At 41.8% G+C, this 6,695-nt stretch overlaps 1 protein-coding gene across 1 annotated transcript in view; it reads right to left on the reverse strand.

The window, feature by feature from the left end:
• SPECC1L (sperm antigen with calponin homology and coiled-coil domains 1 like) overlaps window positions 1-5,474 on the reverse strand; it is a 71,956-nt gene extending 66,482 nt beyond the window's left edge. Inside the window, exon 1 of the mRNA XM_060249589.1 lies at window positions 5,185-5,474. The gene's annotated coding sequence lies outside the window, so the exon portion shown is untranslated. The remainder of the gene's footprint in view (window positions 1-5,184) is intronic.
• Window positions 5,475-6,695: the final 1,221 nt, after the last annotated feature.

Here is a 6,695-nt window from a genome sequence, read left to right on the forward strand (position 1 = left end):
CTATAATGGTATGAATACACCTTGAGAATGTGAAATTAAAACACATGAAGTGTAAATATGCTTTGAGAGAGTTGCAAACATACACGACTGCAAGAACACTAACACAACCGGGCAATAGAGATGGGATCTTGAGATTTCAAATCTAAAGAACAAGAGTTAGAAGCTCACCCATTCTGACACAGAATATACCTTGGAAAAATACATTGCATCAGTTTTCACTGAGGGTTATCCACTCTATATGCCAAGAATGGCAGCCAGCCACAGAGCCAAGACAAACCACCAAAGTGTCTGGATAAAAAATAAACACCTTTCACCTTTGCAGCAATAACTTCCTACTAACTGAATTCAATATTTAAATTTGAAGTCTGAAAATTAAATATTACTTCTTGGACCAGTCATGGTTCTCACAGAACTGTCTCAGTCCCATCTACCTCACAAAGTGCCTGCTGCTGTGGGGGAAAGAAGGGAATGTGACTGTAAGCCGCTTTGAGTCTACTTAAGGTAGAGAAAAGCAGGGTATAAAAACCTACTTCTTTATGCTTTCTGACTGAATTTTTAAAATATATTTTGTAAGAATCCATCTTGAGTGTCAGAAAGGTAGGCTATAAATAAAAAATACACTTCAAATATTGCTGGATTAGATGACAGTCTTATGTATGGGGCTGTGGTTGGGGGGAACCTCTCAAGAGTTTAGGAACTAACAAACAAGACTCAATTTTGCAGATTTCAAGTGGGTTTTTTTTGAGAGGGGAAGACTAAAAAGGGGTTCAACTCTGTTTCTAAAACAACTAAATCTTTCCTTGAAGGAAAAAATCAGAATAAAACCCAAGAGAATGAGTCTCTGCAGCAAACTATGAGGCAAAAACAAGATGGGAAAAAACAGAGAAACAGGAAGCTAAAATCAAAGTAGAAACTTTTCCCTAGAAGAGAAGAAATTCATAGAAGACAATCTTTCTCAGCAGGAGGAGAAAAGAACTGAGAAAAGGTCTCTTTCCTCCTCCTCTTCATGTTGAAAAGGCAGGAAAACAAAGTGGGGGAGGGGGAAACGAGTGCATTCTACTCCTTTAGAGCTTCCAAAATCTCCCCATGGTTGGCCTGTGCAGAACCCATGTGAAGGCACAGGTACCATGATAATGCATCCAGCATAATATAGTTTGAGAATCTCTGTTCTGAATCTTTATATTAGGATGGCTTAATCAAAAGAGGCTGATTTAAATCAGTGGATAAATAATTGAAATAAAACATTTCCATTATTTAGATACTTTCTCAATAAAAGCTCATAATTTGTCACCAAAACCATTTAACTTTTTAAAAAAATGATTTTTATCCATTATGGCTGACATAAGGAACCCTTGTGATTTTGGTAATTAAATGCCTCAAAGATTTTCCCACAGCAATCAATACGCTTCTTGTGAGATGACAGAATTCAGACTAAAAATCTGGGGCATGTAAATTAGTGCACAAGGAAAAGATGGGTATGTATTTATTGCTAGTTTGCAGGGCAGTAATTTAGTTTAACAAGGAGCTAGTGACATCAGATGGACAAACATTTAACAGAAGATAATAAATGGAACAGAATATTTTTGGAAGTTCATTTCTTTCAGCTCATACAAGAACAAATTTCAGTTTCTTAAGTCATTTTACATAAAGCAACACTGTGAATTCACAGTTTAAAGAGATTGGGCCAGGACTTCTTTTAAAAAACAACTATGCTTTCCATATTGCAAGATTTCAGTAAGAAAAATACAAAGCAGCAATTCTATTTTATTTTTCCAATTCATACCTCCATTATTTCCCATATTGTGTTGATATTGCCTTTAACTTCACCAAGAACACACTAAAATGGTTTACAAATCCTCAGGAGTACAATAACATAAAAAAGCCCAAAGCCTCAACCAGCACTGACATTCAAAGAATTACTTCCTCTGAACATGGAGGTTCTATTTAGCAAAAAGCTACTGACAAGTTCTATGAGTTTGTCTAAGCCCCTTTAAAGTCAACTAAACTAGCTGCTTCTTCTGATCTCACCAAACCCCATTTGCTTAGTAGAACTCTCAGGAACTTTACCTGTAATTACTTTGTAGATCAATAGTGCTATTACAGGTATCCAGACTGCTTCACAATATGTCAACATGTTCATAGTAATAAAACAAAGCTTCCTCCATAACTGTTGTCCTCCCCTAATATTTTTGATAATCAGTAACATTCTATGAATTCAGAGAAAGAAATCTCTTTGTAAGTTTCACAGTTACTACAACAATTCTTCCCATACAATTATCCTGAGCCTTAACTGCAGCTCAAGATTTTTTTTTTCATTTTTAGATAAAGGTAGGTAAAGGTAATCCCCTGTGCAAACACCAAGTTGTTACCAACCCATAGGGTGATGTCACATCATAACGTTTTCTTGGAAGACTTTTTATGGGATAGTTTGCCATTGTTCTCCCCAGTCATCTACACTTTACCCCCAGCAAGCTGACCTTGGAAGGAGCCATGAGCTAGCTACCTGAACTCAGCTTCTGCCGGGATTGAACTCAGGTCATGGACAGAGCTTGGACCACAGTACTGCAGCTTCCCACTCTGCGCCATGGGGCTCTTTTAATTTTTAGATACCACATTGAAAACAATGCTAGGACCACATCAAAGTCACCTTACACACCAACAATCACACTTTTCTCCATATGTCCTGCATTCACAGCATGCCATACAGTCTACCATCTGCAGCCCAAACCCCATGATATAAACAGGGAGTTGTAACAAGCACTCTTGAAGGTATACAGAATTTACTTTTTGTAAAGTACAAAAGGAAAGGTTTTTATTTTGCATTTAAAAACCAATCTTCTCTGAACTAGCAGAATACACTAATAAGTGCAGCATAAAATGGCAGCCTCTCAAACAGAGATTAAAAACAGGATTACTATAGAGAATGCTCAGTAATGTGGGGTTACTAGAATACATTTTGTTAACTCTTAATGTCCCCTTGCCCCAGCTCAACAATGGAAACTGTTCTTAATGTTCAACTTGTAGCTATCAATTATGAAGTTAAAAAATATTATCCAATAAAATAATGCAAACCACTATACTAGTAAAACTACCAGGGCAAGGATTTAAAGCCAGAATGACAAATAAATTATTAAGGACTCCTTGAAGCCACTGTAGGTTAATAACAACAATAATGCTATTTTTATTATCAAGTGATCTGCATGCAGATCAGGAATTGGCTTTACAATAATGCTTTCACAGAAAGACCAAGGAGGCTACAACATGCTATGAATACGTGCAACTATCCACTTGCTTAAGTGACAAGGCATGGAAATTAAATTCTCTCTCTCAGCAGTTTAATCCAACCAGAATGTTTTAAATAATGATTCATAATTCTATAGATTGCAATATTCTATGGTTTATATTCCTAGTCTACAAAAATATTGTCTTTTGTAATCATGTAAAGTAGCCCATATAAAGTTATCTTTAATGTACCCAGAAACATTTCTATATGATCTCTTAAATATATTTTTGCTATTCATTAATTATTGAGGTAAAATGAATTTAAAAATACCAGAACTGTAATTCTTTGTGTCCATTTATTATTGTTATGGTCAAGGACCAAACAACCAACCAGGAACTGAAGAGGGAGATAACACAGAACAGTCTATTTGGTCACAGGAGGAAGAATGTTACCAAAGTTATTTTTGATGTTTGTAGAATATTGACTTGTTTATTTATCACTGTGATACATGTATTTTTTACATTTGCATTAGTCTCACTTTCAGCACATTAGCTAGGTAAGTAAATTGAACTGGATTTAGTTAGGCTGTGTGCATAAAGGTTGATAGAAAGAGCAAGGGCTGCACAGGAACACAGTGACAAACTCAATCTCAATTTGTTGGGACCTCTGAATTCAGCCATAAACTCATTGGCTGGCCTTAGGCTAGCCAGTGTTTCTCAGTGTCAGACCCCAGCCACTTTGGGTCTTCACTGGGGAGAAAGGTGGGGCTTAAATGTCTTAAATAAATCTGCAACACATATAGAATAACAGTGGTTTAGCTTATTGGGTTGTTACAAGAATTACTGAGGTGCAAAACATATAAAGCGTTTTGAATACAAAATTCTATTTACATCACTACTACTGACTACAATAAAGTTTTGGTGCCTTTCCAGCCAAAGGTACAGTTTTTTTTAATGCATTAAAAATGTAACAACATTAAAACACAACAGTGAGTAGTCACATCAGCAAACTGCAACAGTATTCACAAATAACAAACATTTCTACTAATTATTCACCCACTTGGATGTTTAAAGGACCTAATATCCCAATCCCAGTTTCTTTCCATTTGGAGTATGAGTATTAAAGTAAACATCCTACATGGCACCCTAAATGCTGATATTTGCTCAAGCAAAAGTTTTAATGGATTACAGTCCACTTTGTTAATTTCGGTACAGATGTAAATATAAAAAGAACTGTAAACAGAGTAACAAGGTTCAGTAGGCTCATGAAATGTCTATACAAATATCAGATGTTATGCAAAATAAACACAACAGCAATAATTGGCAACAGCATAAATATTTGTTTACATCTCAGATGTCAAGTATTTAGAAAAAACTGTGCTCCCTTTCCAATACTCGAGTCAGTTTATAAAGACTACCGAGAAAACTAGTATACCTACAACACTTGCAAAGAAAGGCCGCGAGCTGCACCACCTGTATTTCACAACCTTCTCTCCTCCCCCCCCCCCCCCGCCTGTTGACATTTTCCTCTGGGACCATGCGCGTACAAAGCCCAACCACAAAACCTAGCGTGTCCCATTACAAAAGCTTTAATAAATCAGCACCCACTTCGTAAAGCCTAATAGCTTCGAAGGACCACTTGACGCTTTGCTTGCTTACGAGAGAGTAGCCGGGGGCAGCTTCCCCTCCCCATCCCTTTAGGAATGCCCATCTGCCACCTCAGAAGGACCTTTCGCGCGGCAACCCCAAAGCTTCCACCACAGTACCGCCCGGAGCCTCGACAACCTCCCTTTTCGTTTTTTGCTGCGACAGTTGAGTCCCACCCAGTCGCTACCACTGTGAGTGGTTCTCCAAAAGTCCCTTAGTTACGGGACAAACCCAAAACAAGACGGGCACGGCACTCTCCGGCGTGTATGAGCAAGCCACAGCCCGGATAGGGCGAAGGACAACAGGGAAGCTCACCGAGCAGGCCTGGGCGGCGGCACTCGACCCCCTCCTCTGAGGAGGAAGGCCGGGGGGCGTTTCCTCCCGTCGCCCTCCCGAGACGGCCCCACTCGGCCCTTACAGGGCTGCGTCGCCTGCTAGCTCGTAATTGTTAAAGCGGCTTCCTCCTCTCTTGGTTTAGTCACTGAGGGAAAACCGGATGAGGCACATCTAAGGCCGACGGCGGTGACAACCGGAGTTATGATGATACTCCTCCCTACTTCAAAGAGCCATGAGCCGCACTGCGCAGACGCAAGCAATGCGCAGGCGCAGAATGGAAAAAACTCTGGATAAGGTACGCGGCGTGCATAGCATTGTGGGTTCTTCTGCGCATGTGTATATTTTCTCTCGGCGTTGGTTGCCCGGCGCTTCAGCAGCCGAAAAGGGCGGGAAACGGGAGTCACTCGAAGGGATGATGTGGCTGCGGTTTTTCTTTGCCAACAGGGGCGGCCCGAGACTGTCTGGTGCCCCCCCCCCATCAGAGGGAAGCTGGCGCAAGTCTCTCGCTCTCACACTCACAGACGCACGCGCATGGCCTGGTTCCTCTCAACACACTCCCCCCCCCCCCCCCACAGCCTGGTTGCCTCCTTGCGAGCCGCACCACTAAACACACTCCACAAGGGATTACTACCGAGCAGCCCCACTGAGCCACAAAGGACCTTGCTGGCAGCAGCCTGGCTGAAGTCCGGTCTATCCATTTGTCTGGCTCAGGGAGCTAGAAACATTTCAAATTCTGTCCAGCACTGCAAGGGTTGTAGCCGAGCAAAGAGGGAGCGCAAAGGAAAGGGGGGGGGAGTGTAGAGAAGCTTCTGAAGTGCCAAAGAGAGGAGTGTATAAAACTGGCATTTCACACACAGATGGCCTGGCTGCCTCCTCGGGAGTCGCGCCGCGCCTCTCAACACGTTATGCACACATGGCCCGGGTGCCTCCCTGCGAGTCGCGCCTGGCAACACATGGTTGCCTCCACGCAAGTGACATCACGGCTCAACACACACACGGCCACCTTCTTACAAGTTGCACCGCGCCTCTCTCAACACACACTACCTGGATGCCTCCTCGCGAGTTGAGCCGCAGGTGTAGGAGTCTTTCCTGTGCTTGTTGCTCATCCAGGAACGTGCACCTCATAAATCTAGTGGTGGCTTGAGGGATAACATCGCTTCACTTGAAAGTTTAGTAATCTAGATGCAGCAATAAAGCTCCCTATAATTTGTGCTGTTGAATCATGCGGGGGACTTCTAATTTAGCGCCCCCTAGAGGCCGGCGCTCTAGGCAAATCGCCTAGTGACAGAGCGGGCCCTGTTTGCCAAAGATATGAATGTGCTGGTGGGCTGGAATGGTAAAACAGCTGAGTATCTTCTTCCTAACCCTGCGCAGTGTAGAGTATATGGCTCCTTTGTTTGGCCCATAGTGCAGTTTGAGATGTTTTTCCAGTGCCGAATCCCATTGGTAAATTCTTTTACCTCAACTAATTCAGGAAAGTCATCCAGGAA

Source organism: Heteronotia binoei, chromosome 11 (genome assembly GCF_032191835.1).
Source record: "Heteronotia binoei isolate CCM8104 ecotype False Entrance Well chromosome 11, APGP_CSIRO_Hbin_v1, whole genome shotgun sequence".
NCBI classification, from domain to species: Eukaryota; Metazoa; Chordata; class Lepidosauria; order Squamata; family Gekkonidae; genus Heteronotia; species Heteronotia binoei.